The sequence below is a fragment of the Ranitomeya imitator genome, chromosome 4, assembly GCF_032444005.1.
Source record: "Ranitomeya imitator isolate aRanImi1 chromosome 4, aRanImi1.pri, whole genome shotgun sequence".
Taxonomy (NCBI): domain Eukaryota; kingdom Metazoa; phylum Chordata; class Amphibia; order Anura; family Dendrobatidae; genus Ranitomeya; species Ranitomeya imitator.
The window spans coordinates 647,114,059-647,132,148 of record NC_091285.1 but is presented as its reverse complement, the minus strand read 5'-3'; positions in this window follow the sequence as shown (position 1 = coordinate 647,132,148).

Sequence of the window (18,090 nt, the reverse complement as noted above, 5' to 3'; positions counted from 1 at the left end):
GATATTCTTCGTGGATCGTGTTCTTGTGTATGGAGTCTCACTTGTTTTTTCACGGAGTTAAAAAGATATAAATGCTTATCTAAATATGTCTGACCTGCTATACTTGATGCAAAAATGGCTACGACCTGAGACACGCTCTCTGGAACAGTTGGTGATCGACCAATTTATTCACATACTTCGTAGTTCTGTACAAACCTGGGTTGTCCATGGAGATCCCAAGAATGCAGATAACCTTGTGAGCACAGTGGAAAGTTGCTTGATTGTGGAGAACTCCCTAAGCAGTCAAGCGACAATGAGGTAACCTTAAAGGGATTCCCCAAGAGTCGGGGGCTACCAGTGGTTTTCCTCACTTTGTTAAGAATAATGATTTGTTGTACCGGTTGACCAAGGTGAGGGGTGAGGTAATGGAACAACTACTGGTTCTTCCACCCAGTACTTGGCCATAAAGGTGCATGGTATTAGATATGGCTGATTCCCATGTGTTGGGTGGTCACCTGGGACCATATAAAGGTACCTTCACACTGAACAACTTAACAACGATAACGATAGCGATCCGTGACGTTGCAGCGTCCTGGATAGCGATATCGTTGTGTTTGACACGCAGCAGCGATCAGGATCCTCCTGTGAGATCGCTGGTCGGAGCTAGAATGCCAGAACTTTATTTAATCACTGGATCTCCCGCAGACATCACTGAATCAGCGTGTGTGACGCCGATTCAGCGATGTCTTCACGGGTAACCAGGGTAAACATCGGGTTACTAAGCGCAGGGCCGCGCATAGTAACCCGATATTTACCCTGGTTACCATTGTAAAAGTTAAAAAAAAGCAAACAGTACATACTCACATTCCGATGTCTGTCACTTCCCCCGCCGTCAGCTTCCCTGCACTGTGTCAGCGCCGGCCGGCCGTAAAGCACAGCACAGCGGTGACGTCACCGCTCTGCTTTACGGCTAGCCGGCGCTGACACAGAGCAGGGAAGCTGAGGCCGGGGGACAGACACCGGAATGTAAGTATGTACTGGTTTTTTTTGTTTAACTTTTACAATGGTAACCAGGGTAAACATCGGGTTACTAAGCGCAGCCCTGCGCTTAGTAACCCGATGTTTACCCTGGTTACCCGAGGACTTCGGCATCGTTGGTCGCTGGAGAGCTGTCTGTGTGACAGCTCTCCAGCGACCACACAACGACGAAACAGCGACGCTGCAGCGATCGGCATCGTTGCCTATATCGCTGCAGCGTCGCTTAATGTGACGGTACCTTAAGACTCAGGTGCAGATCCTACAAAGATTCTACTTGTCAGGTTGTTTTAGGCAAATAACAAACAATTGTCTTGACCTGTGTGCCAGTCAACCTGCCCATTCACCCACTTCTGCATTACATTAATACCAATGCCCATAATTTAATTCCATTAGAACAGATTTGGTGGGGCCCATGGTAAAGTAAGCAAAAGGTTATCAAAATACTGTATATTAGTGGTAATAGAATATGCTACTCAGTACCCTGAGGCAATGAGAAATATCTTTGCTAAAGGTATCACTCTAGAGTTCTTCCATGTTTTCTCAAACTGGTCTGCATGAAGAAATTTTTAACGTACCAAGGGACGCCATTTATGTCCAAAGTCATGAAGTCACTAAAAATCACGCAGCTATGAACTTCAGTGTACCATCCCCAAAGGGATGGATTGGTGGAGAGGTTCAACAAAACACTGAAGGCAATGTTAGCAAGGGTGGTGGAGAAGAGCGGTAGAGACTAGGACTGTCTCTTACCGTACCTGTTATTTTCCATTAGTGAGGTTCCCCATGCCTCCACAGAGCTTTCCAACTTTCGAGGTGTTGTATGGCAGACAGCATATCAGGGATTACTTGTTGTGGCTAAGGAAACTTGGGACAATAAGACCACTACATATAAAAGTGTTATATGATGCCCATTGTAAGATTGTAAGGAAACATGTGCTCAAGGCACAGGAAGCACAGCCTAGAGTTTATAATCGGTTAAAACCAGGAAATAGGGTAGTAGTACTGGTGCCCACTGTTGACAGCAAGTTCCTTGCCAAGTGGCAGACACCTTATGAGGTACTGGAGAACATGATGTAAATTACAAAATCCATCAACCAGGTAAAAGAAAGACCTTACAAATTTACCATGTGAACTTAATAAAACCTTGGAATAATAGAGACCCTACTGCAACCCCTTTCTTGGTGGCTCACCAGGAATCTAATGTTGAAGAGGTCAGAATTGAAAAGACTTTGTCCCATTACCAAAAGCAACAGTGCAGGGAACTTTTACAACAGAACACAAGATAATCACAGAGCTTCAGGTTCGCATAAATATAAAGCCATATAGAATTTCTGAAGCATGCCAGGAGGTGATCTCCAATGAGGTTAAGAGGATTCAAAAACTAGGTGTGATCAAGCAGTCAAAGTGTGGGTGGTCATGCTCCATAGTTTTGGTTCCAAAATCAGATGGAGAATGACTTTGTAATTGAGTCGCCCGCCAGGGCAGTGGGGTACTCGGTACCGGTGTAACAGGCCAGATTATACCCCCAGGCCAGACTATACCCGGGGTTAAAGTGGCCTAGGCTAGATTATACCCCGGGTATACTTTGGCCTAGGCCAAACTATACCCCGGGGTATAAAATAGCCTAGGCCAAAGTATACCCCTCCAGGCCAGATTATACCCCCCAGGGTAAGCTGAGGGAAAGCTGCTCATTCTTCTAGGTAACAGCTCCCCCTCCCATCGGGCACTGCTCCTTTTCAAGCTCCTCCACCTCTGGTGACGCCAGGGATCTCCCTTTCTAAGCCCCACCCCCTCCCTATAGTCACATGTGACATGAAATCTTCAGCCCTGCTCGGGCCAGCTCGTTGTCTTGGCGCCTTGGATATGCTTGGAAAAGGGCTTTGTATACCTAGGGGGCACTGACGAGCACTGAGGGGTGGGTGGGGAACCCCTTTACTGGTTGCTATGGGATATAGCATGATCACTCTATCCTAGCAACACCTTGGATACGCTTGGAAAAGGGGTTTATCTATCTTGGGGGCACCATTGCAGCACTGCGGGTGGGTGGGGAAACCTTTTACTGGTTGCTATGGGATTTTACATGACCAATTTATCCTAGCAACGCCTTGTATACGCTTGGAAAAGGGGTTAATCTACCTTGGGGGCACTCTCGCAGCACTTAAGGATAGGTGGTTAACCCCTTAGGTGGTTGCTATGGGATTTTACATGACCACTTTATCCTAGCAACGGCTTGTATACGCTTGGAAAAGGGGTTTATCTACCTTGGGGGCACCCTTGCAGCACTGCGGGTGGGTGGGGAAACCTTTTACTGGTTGCTATGGGATTTTACATGATCACTCTATCCTAGCAACGCCTTGAATACGCTTGAAAAAGGGGTTTATCTACCTTGGGGGCACTCTCGCAGCACTTAAGGATAGGTGGTTAACCCCTTAGGTGGTTGCTATGGGATTTTACATGACCACTTTATCCTAGCAACGGCTTGTATACGCTTGGAAAAGGGGTTTATCTACCTTGGGGGCACCCTTGCAGCACTGTGGGGAAGCCGGGGAACCCTTTTACTGAGGAAGGAAACAGCACAAAAATTCAAAAGCTGACTTAGGCCATAGTATACCCCCGGGGGATAAACTTTATACCAGGGGGTATAAAATAGTTTTTATAGTATTTCTCTAGGCCATAATGTTATCACTTCACTGTTTTTCTCACCCTATTGCTTATTTGTTGAAAAGTGTGCAGATCTGAACTGACAGTAGATGGCGCTGTCCTGTCAGTGCATAGTTAATGATAACTTGTTTTGTATGTTCTCTATGACACCTCTCTGCTCTCTATGACACCAAATCTTTTCCAATTTTGACAACCATGGAAGATCAATTGTATGACCAGCTTTTGAGATTCTACACTGCAACAGAACAAAGGTACCCTCAGTATACCTACGATCTACCTCCTGAGAAACGTGCAAATGCCAAGTCCCAGTTTAGACAAACAGCAAAGCCATATCGAACCCAAGGAGGAATTGTTTATCATAGGGAAAAGGAGGTTCTTACTAAAAGTCGACTGCCAAATATCCTGAAGGCCTGTCATGACAACCCAATATCTGGGGGCCATTTTGGCAGAGATAAAACTTTAGCCAAAATCTCTGACCGGTTTTACTGGAAGGGAATGAAAAATGACGTTCACCAGTATGTGAAAGCCTGTCAAAAATGTTTTGTTATAAATCCCAAAATCACAAAGGAAGCTCCACCACTCAACAGTATATCAGTGCCTGGAAAAGTATGGAGCTTAGTTGGGATTGATATGATTGGCCCTCTTCAGGAAACATCAAATGGCAACAAATATATAGTTGCTGCCACTGATCATTTCTCCAAATGGACTGAAGCAACAGCTGTCCCAGATAAGAGTGCCAAGTCAGTGGCAAATTTTTTGTACTCCGTTATCTGTCGCCTTGGCTGTATGGAGACTCTGATTAGCGACCAGGGACGAGAGTTTGTAAACTCGATCATTGACAACCTGATGGAACATTTTCAAACAGATCACCGTATTTCATCTGCATACCACCCACAAACAAATGGCCAGCGGGAACGTGATAATCGGACACTTAAAGAAGCTCTTAGTAAGCTTGTCAATGACCAAGGAAACAACTGGGATCAATTCATCCCTGGTGTTCTGTTTGCCTATCACACATCTGTGCATGCTTCAACCAAGGTTACTCCATTTGAGGTCATGTATGGACGGAAGGCCAAGCTTCCCATGGACCTTAATCCCTCAAAAGATGATACGGTGGATCCCATGCCCATTTCAGATCATGCCACCCCTGATGTGCTAAATACACTGTCAAGCATTCTTAAAAAGCTGCACTCAGACGTCAGTACCAACATCCACTCTGCTCAAGAACACCAGAAGTGTGCCTTTGATCGCCGACACAAAAGTAACAAAGAAATCACTGCTGGTACCATAGTTTATATCAAGAATCAGCGCCGTATTCAACGCATAGGTTCAAAGATGGAACCACGCTGGATTGGACCTTATTTAGTTGTGGAATCCTTGACCAAGGGACGAGTAAAACTTAAGAACAACAAAACTGGCAAGATATTAAGCAACACATACCACACCAGCAACCTAAAGATTTACCAGGATAAAGAGGCTTCTCCACCATCCGATGATGATTATTCCAGTGACTCTGCCACACAGAAAAATAAGCAAACTAAGGCTTTCAACCTACTACCAAGTTCAAGAAGGAAGTATCTTAGCACCACTCTTGGCCTTACGTTTAGTAAGGTTGTATACTGTGGATGCAGACGAGACCTTGAACAACCACGGCGTACATATAAAACCAAAGGTGATGGAAACTGCTTCTTCCGGGCCATCAGCTACATCTTGACAGGAACAGAGGACAACCATTCCCTTCTCAGAGATAAAGTCATCCACCATATGAAAACTGACTTGACAAAAAAACTACAGGACTACTTGAACCAAAATGTGAATGAATATGTGAACATCTCTGGAATCTCTCGTGATGGAGTCTGGGCAACTGATGCAGAGATCATGACCACGGCGAATCTGTTGAGTTGCGACATAATAATCTACACAAACGTCGGTGACTCCATGGATTGGTTGACATATCCTGCAAGCTTCAATCTGCAGTCAACAACTGAACATGCACTGTATCTTGAAAATAAGCACGATCATTTCAATGTTGTTATCAGTGTTTAGCTTTAAACATTAATTTGGTAGCAAGGACATGCTAGACTAAATGTCATAATACACAGAATGACTGTTGGGCGATTTGTTGCCCCAGATAATTGCATTGCATGATAAGTGACTTATAGCTAATGAGAAATTATTGCCCCCCCTCCCAAAAGTTTTGTATAGTGGGAGGTACTCTTTAAGAATTGTCAGTTTGGTTTCTCAATAAAATGTTGAAGCATTAAGTAATTCTTGTGTATATCACTCAATGCAAATGATTTCATTGGGGTATAATATGAGCTGAGAGGTATAAATTGGGCTAGGCAACTTTAACCCCAGATTAGTTACATAATCTGGCCTGGAGGGGTATAGTTTTTTTTCCAAGCGTATACAAGGCGTTGCTAGGATAAATTGGTCATGTAAAATCCCATAGCAACCAGTAAAAGGGTTCCCCGGCTTCCCCACAGTGCTGCAAGGGTGCCCCCAAGGTAGATAAACCCCTTTTCCAAGCGTATACAAGCCGTTGCTAGGATAAAGTGGTCATGTAAAATCCCATAGCAACCACCTAAGGGGTTAACCACCTATCCTTAAGTGCTGCGAGAGTGCCCCCAAGGTAGATAAACCCCTTTTTCAAGCGTATTCAAGGCGTTGCTAGGATAGAGTGATCATGTAAAATCCCATAGCAACCAGTAAAAGGTTTCCCCACCCACCCGCAGTGCTGCAAGGGTGCCCCCAAGGTAGATAAACCCCTTTTCCAAGCGTATACAAGCCGTTGCTAGGATAAAGTGGTCATGTAAAATCCCATAGCAACCACCTAAGGGGTTAACCACCTATCCTTAAGTGCTGCGAGAGTGCCCCCAAGGTAGATAAACCCCTTTTTCAAGCGTATTCAAGGCGTTGCTAGGATAGAGTGATCATGTAAAATCCCATAGCAACCAGTAAAAGGTTTCCCCACCCACCCGCAGTGCTGCAAGGGTGCCCCCAAGGTAGATAAACCCCTTTTCCAAGCGTATACAAGCCGTTGCTAGGATAAAGTGGTCATGTAAAATCCCATAGCAACCACCTAAGGGGTTAACCACCTATCCTTAAGTGCTGCGAGAGTGCCCCCAAGGTAGATTAACCCCTTTTCCAAGCGTATACAAGGCGTTGCTAGGATAAATTGGTCATGTAAAATCCCATAGCAACCAGTAAAAGGTTTCCCCACCCACCCGCAGTGCTGCAATGGTGCCCCCAAGATAGATAAACCCCTTTTCCAAGCGTATCCAAGGTGTTGCTAGGATAGAGTGATCATGCTATATCCCATAGCAACCAGTAAAGGGGTTCCCCACCCACCCCTCAGTGCTCGTCAGTGCCCCCTAGGTATACAAAGCCCTTTTCCAAGCATATCCAAGGCGCCAAGACAACGAGCTGGCCCGAGCAGGGCTGAAGATTTCATGTCACATGTGACTATAGGGAGGGGGTGGGGCTTAGAAAGGGAGATCCCTGGCGTCACCAGAGGTGGAGGAGCTTGAAAAGGAGCAGTGCCCGATGGGAGGGGGAGCTGTGACCTAGAAGAATGAGCAGCTTTCCCTCAGCTTACCCTGGGGGGTATAATCTGGCCTGGAGGGGTATACTTTGGCCTAGGCTATTTTACACCCCGGGGTATAGTTTGGCCTAGGCCATTTTATGCCCGGGTATAGTTTGGCCTAGGCCAGTTTATACCCCGGGGTATACTCTGGCCTAGGCCAAATTATACCCGGGGTTAATCTGGGACGGGGTTACTTTGGCCTGTTACACCGGGTCCGGTCGCAATTAAAGGGATGGTCATGGTGGCAGCAACCCGGTCCGTGGCCCTGGGCGCTCAAGTAAAAGGGAAAGGTCTTTAAAGGGAATTGTAAGGTGGTGAAAGTTCGTGACGCCACCTGTGGTTCTTGTTCAGAGGTGACCTACGCTGCTTAAAGGGGTCCTCTGGGGAAGATGTTACTGCAGCAAAGATGGTGACGCTTCCCACAGGTGAAGCGGGGTCCCCAGGGCTCCCAAGGTGTATGGCAAGGATGGTGTGGTGGATGTCGGCAAATACATTTAGGACACAGGGTTGTAACGTCTTCACCTGGTTTACTGCTGGTAGCAGCCCACAGTCCAGGGTACCAGAAACAGGTGGTGATATGGTCCGGCCGGCTTGGAGGCAATGGTGATCCCTCTCTCAGGTGAGGTCCGTAAACCTCTGATGCTCACTAACATTCCAACCCTTCAGGTTATCTTCTGTTCCTGGAGCTGCAGCTCATACGTGGCTGCACGGCCCCACTAGTCCTTCTCACTGCTCTCTTCCACTTTCTGCCTGGAGCTGCAGACTCTCACGTCTGCTCAGCTACACACCTCTCTTACCAGCTCCACCTAGCTGATGTTCCTCGACAAGTTCCTCTCTGGCAATCTCTGTCCAACTCTCCTTCTTTCCAGGGACTGCACCACTTTCTCATGCATGCACGGCCCCTCTGCTCTTCCGTTCTCTCTCTTCCACTATCTCTCCAGACTCTCTCCTTGATCTCCCTGGACCAACTAACTCCTCCTGCAGACCAGAATACATAAAGGTGAGGAAGCTCCCCTGAATCCGGGTTCAGAGCTCCCCCTTCGGGCTTGGATTCAGAATGTGTTGCATGTTGGTGCCTTACCTGATAAAAGGAATCCTCCTTGCCTCCAAGCATGATACCACCCTCCCCGAAAGGAAGGCAACATCACTGTAACAACCTGTTACCTGGGGTGTTACACTCCCCCCTGTTAACTCCAGTACTCCTGGACTGGGAAAAGAAATACAACAGTACAGGTTAAGAACCGCATTTTTAGACATGCATGTCAACAGGTTAAACTTAGGCTTCCCTTTATGGGAGGTACTTTGCTTGAACATTACATAACATGAAATTTACATAAGTGCACACAGGTAAAAAGTGCAAACATTTTACAAATCGAGTGCAAACATTGTATGATTAGGGTGTCCTTGTGCACCAATAAAGGTACCGTCACACTAGACGATATCGCTAGCGATCCGTGACGTTGCAGCGTCCTCGCTAGCGATATCGTCCAGTGTGACAGGCAGCAGCGATCAGGCCCCTACTGTGCTGTCGCTGGTCGGGGAAGAAAGTCCAGAACTTTGTTTCGTCGCTGGACTCCCCGTAGACATCGCTGAATCGGCGTGTGTGACACCGATTCAGCGATGTCTTCGCTGGTAACCAGGGTAAACATCGGGTAACTAAGCGCAGGGCCGCGCTTAGTAACCCGATGTTTACCCTGGTTACCATCGTTAAAGTAAAAAAAACAACCGCTACATACTTACCTACTGCTGTCTGTCCTCGGCGCTCTGCTTCTCTGGTCTGGCTGTGAGCACAGCGGCCGGAAAGCAGAGCGGTGACGTCACCGCTCTGCTTTCCGGCTGCCCGGCGCTCACAGCCAGAGCAGAGAAGCAGAGCGCCGAGGACAGACAGCGGTAGGTAAGTATGTAGCGGTTGTTTTTTTTACTTTAACGATGGTAACCAGGGTAAACATCGGGTTACTAAGCGCGGCCCTGCGCTTAGTAACCCGATGTTTACCCTGGTTACCGGGGACATCGGGATCGTTGGTCGCTGGAGAGCTGTCTGTGTGACAGCTCTCCAGCGACCAAACAGCGACGCTGCAGCGATCCGGATCGTTGTCGGTATCGCTGCAGCGTCGCTTAGTGTGACGGTACCTTTACAGCAATGATTTGGTCGACCTGTCATAACCCCCAACATTGGGGGTTATGGTCTTTGGTCTTTGCCACGCCAGACGGTTTTACTTCAGTCTGAAAACAACAGTGTTAACAGGGTCCTACAGCCTACTGCCAGCACTTGGTAAATCCAATAAGGGGCACCTAAAGAGGTGCCAACTATTTACAGGGAAATGTTCTCAGGCATGCACTATTCATATCCTACTGTCTCTTTAAACTGTACGGAAAAACAAATAAACATTTTTAAATCGGGTAAATGTCTCTTTACTTTTTCTTCCAGGGCAGGTCCTGGCATCAACAGCTTCCTGACTGGGGAACTTCCTTGGTACATGTCACAACTGGTGACTCTGCTGAAAACAGTCCATCAACAGGAGTTTGTTTAGCCTGGTTAAGCACTCCACTTTCAGTGGTTACACGGGTATTAGTATGCTGTCCTGGACACCTTTTAACATGTAGGGCATAATATCCCCTCTGACCATAGTGCCGGGTAAAGGTCACTTTGTCTCCTGGATAAAGATCATGGTCAGGGTGCCCCCTTAAGAGGTGTGACTCAACATCCCTGTGATTCACAAATAGTTCAGTAGTTCCACCATGTTCTTTTATGAAACCCCATCCTTTGTCCAGGTTAAAGGTAACAACAGTTCCTGATCTTATAGGTTCTCTATCAGCATACTATCAGAATACTATCTTCTCTTGTATTAACTGCTTTACATAGTTTTGTATCTTCTGCAAATATCGATATTTTACTGTGTAAACCTTCTACCAGATCATTAATGAATATGATGTATGAAATCATGTTCACAGTGCAGTGTTTTACCTTTAAAAAGTTGGATTTTGCTTGTGACAGTTTAATGAAAACAAAATATAGAAAAATGTGGGATTAAGAAAAAAATCATGCGGAATAATTACCTGGCAGTGTGTGGTTTCCAACCACAATTGGAACTGTGAGAAAAATCAGGTAAACAACATCCCTGTGTTCCTCAATATACAAACCAATTATCTCCTTCTACTTGTTAGGCCGGCGTCTCCTCAGCGTAAGAGAATACGGGTAAATAGCTATGAAGGACAAGAAAAAAAGGAAAAAAACTCAGAACACAGGTGATATATGGTGCTAGAGATAATAAAGGTACTAGAGAATATAGCACAATAGTGCAAAAAACCTGGGGGGTTGGACACCACTCAAAAGGAGACAAAGCGCTGGGGTCTGAAGCAGCAGGGTTGCAGGAGCAAAGCGCTGTAAAAGAGGTGTATATAAACTAGAAGCAGGGAGATAAAAGAGGGGGCATGGGATGCACCGTCCCACTAAATATACCTGTGTCCGGATCAAGCGTGAAGGAGCGTGTCAGCGCGCCGTACAGCAGGAGCGATGCTGCAGCGCTGTAAGACTTCCGAGTTTAAATCCCTGCAAGTGGTGGCGTCATCGCGATCATGTGACCGTCGGGGAGCAAGAGCGCATGCGCAGAGTCCCAGAAGGGGAGCGAAAAAAAAAGAGAAGACAGAGCGCATAATAGCACATACTAGGACCTAATTAGAGCCATATGGGTATAGTAAGCTCAAGAGTCCTGACGGGGAGGAAATGTAAAAGGTATAGAGGCAACAGGAGAGAGAGAGAGAGACAGAAAGAGAAGGCTGGAGTAAAATAATAGAAAATAAAGGAAAGGGGAACGGACCAGTCTATGACCAGAGACAAATAAAACAGTGCTAAATTTCATATGCACTATACCATATAAAGTGATAGTGGTGCCCAGTGCAGCGAAAAGGAGTCGTGCTATCGATTTTAAAATGAAGACGAAGAACATTGAATTAGAAACAATATACAAGTACAAAGTCATAAGACTATAAACATTTACAAAAAGGATGACAAATGATATTCCCTATTGAGCCCTTTGGGCTCAAGGGTCTGGAGTGTAAATATCCAGAAAGCTTCCCTTTTTTTAAGCATTTTGGTCCTGTTGAGACCTCTCCTGTTGGGATCAATTTGTTCCAGAACTTGGAACCTAAGTTGGGAGATGTAATGATTTTTTTCGTGGAAGTGATATGGAAGGGGCAAGTGGGGTTTTTTTTACAACGAATGGTCGACTCATGTTGTGACACCCTGTCCCTAATTGATTGAGTGGTTTCACCCAGGTAGGCTAAGCCGCAAGGGAACTTTAGTATGTAGACAACATATGCGGACTCGCATGTGTAGAAGCCCTTAACAGGGATACCTTTACCCGTATGGGGATGAAAAACCTTTGGACCTTTTTGTACATTGTTGCATTGAAGGCAACTCAAGCAAGGAAAGGTACTTGGTTTTTGTGCCTGCAAAAAACGTTTGCCTAGGTAGAAAGATTTTGGAGCCCACATCTGCTTTCACCAATCTGTCCCTTAAATTATTTGCCCTGCGAAAACATGGGAGGAATGGCAGTTTGAATTCCGGGATGGCAGGGTAACTTTTTTGTAATAGATTCCAATGACGTTTGATGGTGGACTGAGCTAGATTATTAGAGAAAGAGTGATCCTTGTGGATACCCCACCTTGTCTGGCCTTAGCCAATGTAGCGTTAGGATATCCCCTGGTACAAAATTTGTCCTGCATTTCATTTAATCTAGTTGTTTTTGTAGTCTCATCAGAAACAATCCTGCTGACCCGCTGGATCTGAGATTTTGGAATAGCATTTTTGATGGCCGGGGGGTGACAGCTACTGAAGTGCAGTAAACTGCTCTAGTCGGTGGGTTTAGAGAAAAGATCAATTGCTAATTCACCATTGTTCTATTTGCAGACCAGGATATCAAGGAAGCTAATACGCTCCATACTGTGTTGTATAGAGAATTTTAGTTCCGGCCATATGTTGTTAAGGTGCTGGTCAAATGACAAGAGTGACTCAATCGGGCCATCCCAGATGCAAAAAATGTCATCAATATATCTGCGCCAAATGCGCGAATGGGCCTTAAATAACGGATGGGTATACACAAAGTCATTTTCAAAGGCTGACATGTAAGCAAAGGCATAAGGGGGCGCTACGTTCAAGCCCATAGCGGTGCCCTGTTGTTGAACATATAAGGTGTCCTCAAACATGAAATAGTTCTCTTTGAGAACAAGATTAAGGAGGTCAGCACAGAAGTGCCGAATTTTGGTGTCAGTGCCTGCTTCAATGAGAAGTCTATCAATTGCTAACAACCCTTTCTCATGGGTAATGGATGTATAGAGACTACTAACATCCCAAGTAACCAGCACTGAAGACGAAGGAAGAGGGTCCAATGCCCTAATTAGTTTAAGAAAGTCATTTGGGTCCAGGATAAAGGACCTGGTGTGTTTCCCCAATGGTGTGAGAATCTTCTCAAGCACCATGGCTAGAGGTGCTAAAATAGAGTCAGTGAGGGCTACTATAGGACGCCCAGGTGGTTTAAACAGTCGTTTATGAACTTTAGGCAATAGATAAAATACCGGAGTGATCGGGTCTGTTTTTAGTAGAAAGTTTTTGAGTTTTTTATCTATAGTGCCCTCATGTTCATGTACCTCCAGGAGAGTTTTAATCTTGCGGACTATTGTATCAAGCGGGTTGTGTGATATGACCTTATAGACTTCTACATCACTAAGTTGTCTATGGGCCTCTTCCAGGTAATCAGTCCTGTCCATAATCACTATCGCTCCGCCTTTGTCGGCTAGTTTAATGACCAGTGTGTTATCAGAGGATAATTGTTCTAAAGACAATTTTTCAGATGGCATCAAATTAGCCTGAAAGTGAAATTTCCCAAGGTGTACATCCCTGTAAAAATGATCAATGTCTACCAAAGAAATAAAGGTTTCAACAGGTGGACTGTTTTTCGGAGGCATAAAAGAGCTCGGAATACGTAGACCGAGAGCCTGGAGACCAAGAAGAGGAGGGGTACCCGTCAATTCTCAAATATGTGCAATCGAAAATCAATTAACCAGCACCATGTCCCAGGGAGGCCTTTCAGGAACTCAAAACAAAGAAGGAGACTCTATGTACTCACAGGTCAAAATTTCTGAAGGATACCGAGGATTACCTCCAGAACAGAGTATACCAGTGGCGAGATCCCCAACGTTCCTTCAGGCGACGGACCTCCCTAAGTTCCTCGGGCTCGGCCGACAGCAGACCCGGCACTTCAAATACCTATTCTATTGTACAGAGCGCAGCCGCGTGTGTACGAGGTGTACGGACCGCAGCCGCATGTGTACGAGTTATACGGAGCAGAGCCGCATGTGTACGAGGTGCACTGACCCCAGCAGCGTGTTTACGAGGTGTACGGAGTGAAGCCGCCTGTGTACGAGGTGTATGGACTGCAGCTGCGTGTGTACGAGGTGTACAGAGCGGAGCCGCATGTGTACGAGGTTTACAGAGCGGAGCCGCATGTGTACGATGTGTACGGAGCGCAGCCGCTTGTGTACGAGGTGTACAGACCGCAGCTGCGTGTGTATGAGGTATACGGAGCAGTGCCGCATGTGTACGAGATGTACTGACCCCAGCAACGTGTTTACGAGGTGTACGGAGCGATGCCGCATGTGTACGAGGTGTAAGGAATGCAGCTGCGTGTGTACGAGGTGTACGGAGCGGAGCCACGTGTGTACGAGGTGTATGGAGCGGAGCCAAATGTGTACGAAGTGTATGGACCGCAGCCGCGTGTACAAGGTGTTCGAAGCGGAGCCACGTGTGTGCGAGGTGTACGGAGCAGAGTCGCGTGTGTATGAGGTGTACGGAGCCGATCCGCGTGTGCAAGGTGTATGGAGTGGAATCGCGTGTATGTATGAGGTGTACGGAGCGGAGCCACGTGTGTACGAGGTGTACGGACCGCAGCCGCATGTGTACGAGGTGTACGGAGCGGAGTTGCATGTGTACGAGATGTATGATGTGCAGCTGCGTGTGTACGAGGTGTATGGTGTGCAGCCGCGTGTGTATGAGGTGTACGGAGCGCAGCAGCGTGTGTACGAGGTGTACGGAGCGGAGTCATGTGTGTACAAGGTATATGGAGTGGAACTGCTTGTGCAAAGTTTATGGAGCGGAGTCGTGTGTGTGCACGAGATGTACGGAGCGGAGCGGCGTGTGCATGAGGTGTACGGATCGCAGCCGCATGTGCACAAGGTGTACGGAGCGGAGCCGCATGTCTACGAGATGTACGGACCGCAGCCACGTGTGTATGAGGTGTATGGAGCGCAGCCACGTGTGTACGAAGTGTACGGAGCAGAGCAACGTGTGTACGAGATGTATAGAGCGGAGCTACATGTGCAAGATGTATGGAGCAGAGTCGTGTGTGTGTACGAGGTGTACGGAGCGGAGCCGCATGTGTACGAGGCGTAAGGACCGCAGCCGCGTATGTACAAGGTGTACAGACCGCAGCCGCGTGTGTACAAGGTGTACAAAGTGGAGCCTCATGTGTACGAGGTGTACGGACCCCAGCCGCGTGTGTACAAGGTGTACGGAGCAGAGCCGCATGTGTATGAGGTGTACGGACCCCAGCCGCATGTGTACGAGGTGTACAGAGCACAGCCGCGTGTGTACGGAGTGCAGCTGCGTTTGTACGAGGTGTATGGAGCGGAGTCATGTGTGGCCATTATACAGTATTGAGCATCATGTGTGGCCATTATACAGTATAGAGCATAATGTGTGGCCATTATACAGTATGGAGCATCATGTGTGGCCATTATACAGTATGGAGCATCATGTGTGGCCATTATACAGTATTGAGCATCATGTGTGGCCATTATACAGTATGGAGCACTGTGTGGCCATTATAAAGTATTGAGCATCATGTGTGGCCATTATACAGTATTGAGGATCATGTGTGGCCATTATACAGTATGGAGCATAATGTGTGGCCATTATACAGTATGGAGCACTGTGTGGCCATTATAAAGTATTGAGCATAATGTGTGGCCATTATACAGTATGGAGCATCATGTGTGGCCATTATACCGTATTGAGCATCATGTGTGGCCATTATACAGTATTGAGCATCATGTGTGGCCATTATACAGCATCGAGCACAATGTGTGGACATTATAGAGTATTGTGCATCATGTGTGGCCATTGTACAGTATGGAGCATCATGTGCGGTCATTATACAGTATGGAGCATCATGTGCGGTCATTATACAGTATGGAGCATCATGTGTGGCCATTATACAGTATGGAGCATCAGGTGTGGCCATTATACAGTACAGAGCATCATGTGTGGCCATTATACAGTATGGAGCATCATGTGTGGCCATTTGTTATGAACAGGTAATTCAGAACCACAATGGACCTTGAAGTTCAGAGCACACAAAGTGACCTGACAATTACCAAAAACATAGGACAAGCTCTGAGACGTGGAAACTCTGCTGACCGCAATCCCTAATCCTATCACACTACACTAGAGGTAGCCGTGGATTGCGCCTAACGCTCCCTATGCAAGTCGGCACAGCCTGAGAAACTAACTAGCCCTGAAGATAGAAAAATAAGCCTACCTTGCCTCAGAGAAATTCCCCAAAGGAAAAGGCAGCCCCCCACATATAATGACTGTGAGTAAAGATGAAAATACAAACACAGAGATGAAATAGATTTAGCAAAGTGAGGCCTGACTTACTGAATAGACCGAGGATAGGAAAGATAGCTTTGCGGTCAACACAAAAACCTACAAACAACCACGCAGAGGGGCAAAAAGACCCTCCGTACCAACTAATGGTACGGAGGTGCTCCCTCTGCGTCTCAGAGCTTCCAGCAAGCAAGAAAAACCAATAAAGCAAGCTGGACAGAAAAATATAGCAAACAAAAGTAACACAAGCAGAACTTAGCTTATGCAGGATAGTCAGGCCACAGGAACGATCCAGGAGGAAGCAAGACCAATACTAGAACATTGACTGGAGGCTAGGATCAAAGCACCAGGTGGAGTTAAATAGAGCAGCACCTAACGACTTAACCTCATCACCTGAGGAAGGAAACTCAGAAGCCACAGTACCACTCTCATCCACCAAAGGAAGCTCATAGACAGAACCAGCCGAAGTACCACTCACGACCACAGGAGGGAACTTGGCCACAGAATTCACAACAGTACCCCCCCCCCTTGAGGAGGGGTCACCGAACCCTCACCAGAGCCCCCAGGCCGACCAGGATGAGCCACATGAAAGGCACGAACCAGATCGGCAGCATGGACATCAGAGGCAAAGACCCAGGAATTATCCTCCTGACCATAACCTTTCCACTTAACCAGATACTGGAGTTTCCGTCTCGAAACACGAGAATCCAAAATCTTCTCCACTATATACTCCAATTCCCCTTCAACCAAAACCGGAGCAGGTGGATCAATAGATGGAACCACAGGTGCCACGTATCTCCGCAACAATGACCTATGGAACACGTTATGGATGGAAAAAGAAGCTGGAAGAGTCAAACAAAAAGACACAGGATTAAGAACCTCAGAAATCCTATATGGACCAATGAAACGAGGCTTAAATTTAGGAGAGGAAACCTTCATAGGAATATAACGAGATGACAACCAAACCAAATCCCCAACACGAAGTCGGGACCCACACAGCGCCTGCGATTAGCGAAACGTTGAGCTTTCTCCTGGGACAAAGTCAAATTGTCCACTACATGAGTCCAAATCTGCTGCAACCAATCCACCACAGTATCCACACCAGGACAGTCCGAAGACTCAACCTGCCCTGAAGAGAAACGAGGGTGGAACCCAGAATTGCAGAAAAACGGCGAAACCAAAGTAGCCGAGCTGGCCCGATTATTAAGGGCGAACTCAGCCAAAGGCAAAAAGGACACCCAATCATCCTGATCAGCAGAAACAAAACATCTCAGATATGTTTCCAAGGTCTGATTGGTTCGTTCAGTCTGGCCATTTGTCTGAGGATGGAAAGCCGAGGAAAAAGACAAATCAATGCCCATCCTAGCACAAAAGGCTCGCCAAAACCTTGAAACAAACTGGGAACCTCTGTCAGAAACGATGTTCTCTGGAATGCCATGTAAACGAACCACATGCTGGAAAAACAATGGCACCAAATCAGAGGAGGAAGGCAATTTAGACGAGGGCACCAAATGGACCATCTTAGAGAAGCGATCACAAACCACCCAAATGACCGACATTCTTTGAGAGACGGGGAGATCCGAAATAAAATCCATAGAGATATGTGTCCAAGGCCTCTTCGGGACCGGCAAGGGCAAAAGCAACCCACTGGCACGAGAACAGCAGGGCTTAGCCCGAGCACAAATCCCACAGGACTGCACAAAAGAACGCACATCCAGCGACAGAGACGGCCACCAAAAGGATCTAGCCACCAAATCTCTGATAACAAAGATTCCAGGATGACCAGCCAACACCGAACAATGAACCTCAGAGATAACTTTATTCGTCCACCTATCAGGGACAAACAGTTTCTCCGCTGGGCAACGGTCAGGTTTATCAGCCTGAAATTTTTGCAGCACCCGCCGCAAATCAGGGGAGATGGCAGACAAAATTACCCCCTCTTTGAGAATACCCGCCGGCTCAGGCAAACCCGGAGAATCGGGCACAAAACTCCTAGACAGGGCATCCGCCTTCACATTTTTAGAGCCCGGAAGGTACGAAACCACAAAGTCAAAACGGGAGAAAAACAGCGACCAACGAGCCTGTCTAGGATTCAACCGTTTGGCAGACTCGAGATAAGTCAAGTTTTTGTGATCTGTCAAGACCACCATGCGATGCTTAGCTCCTT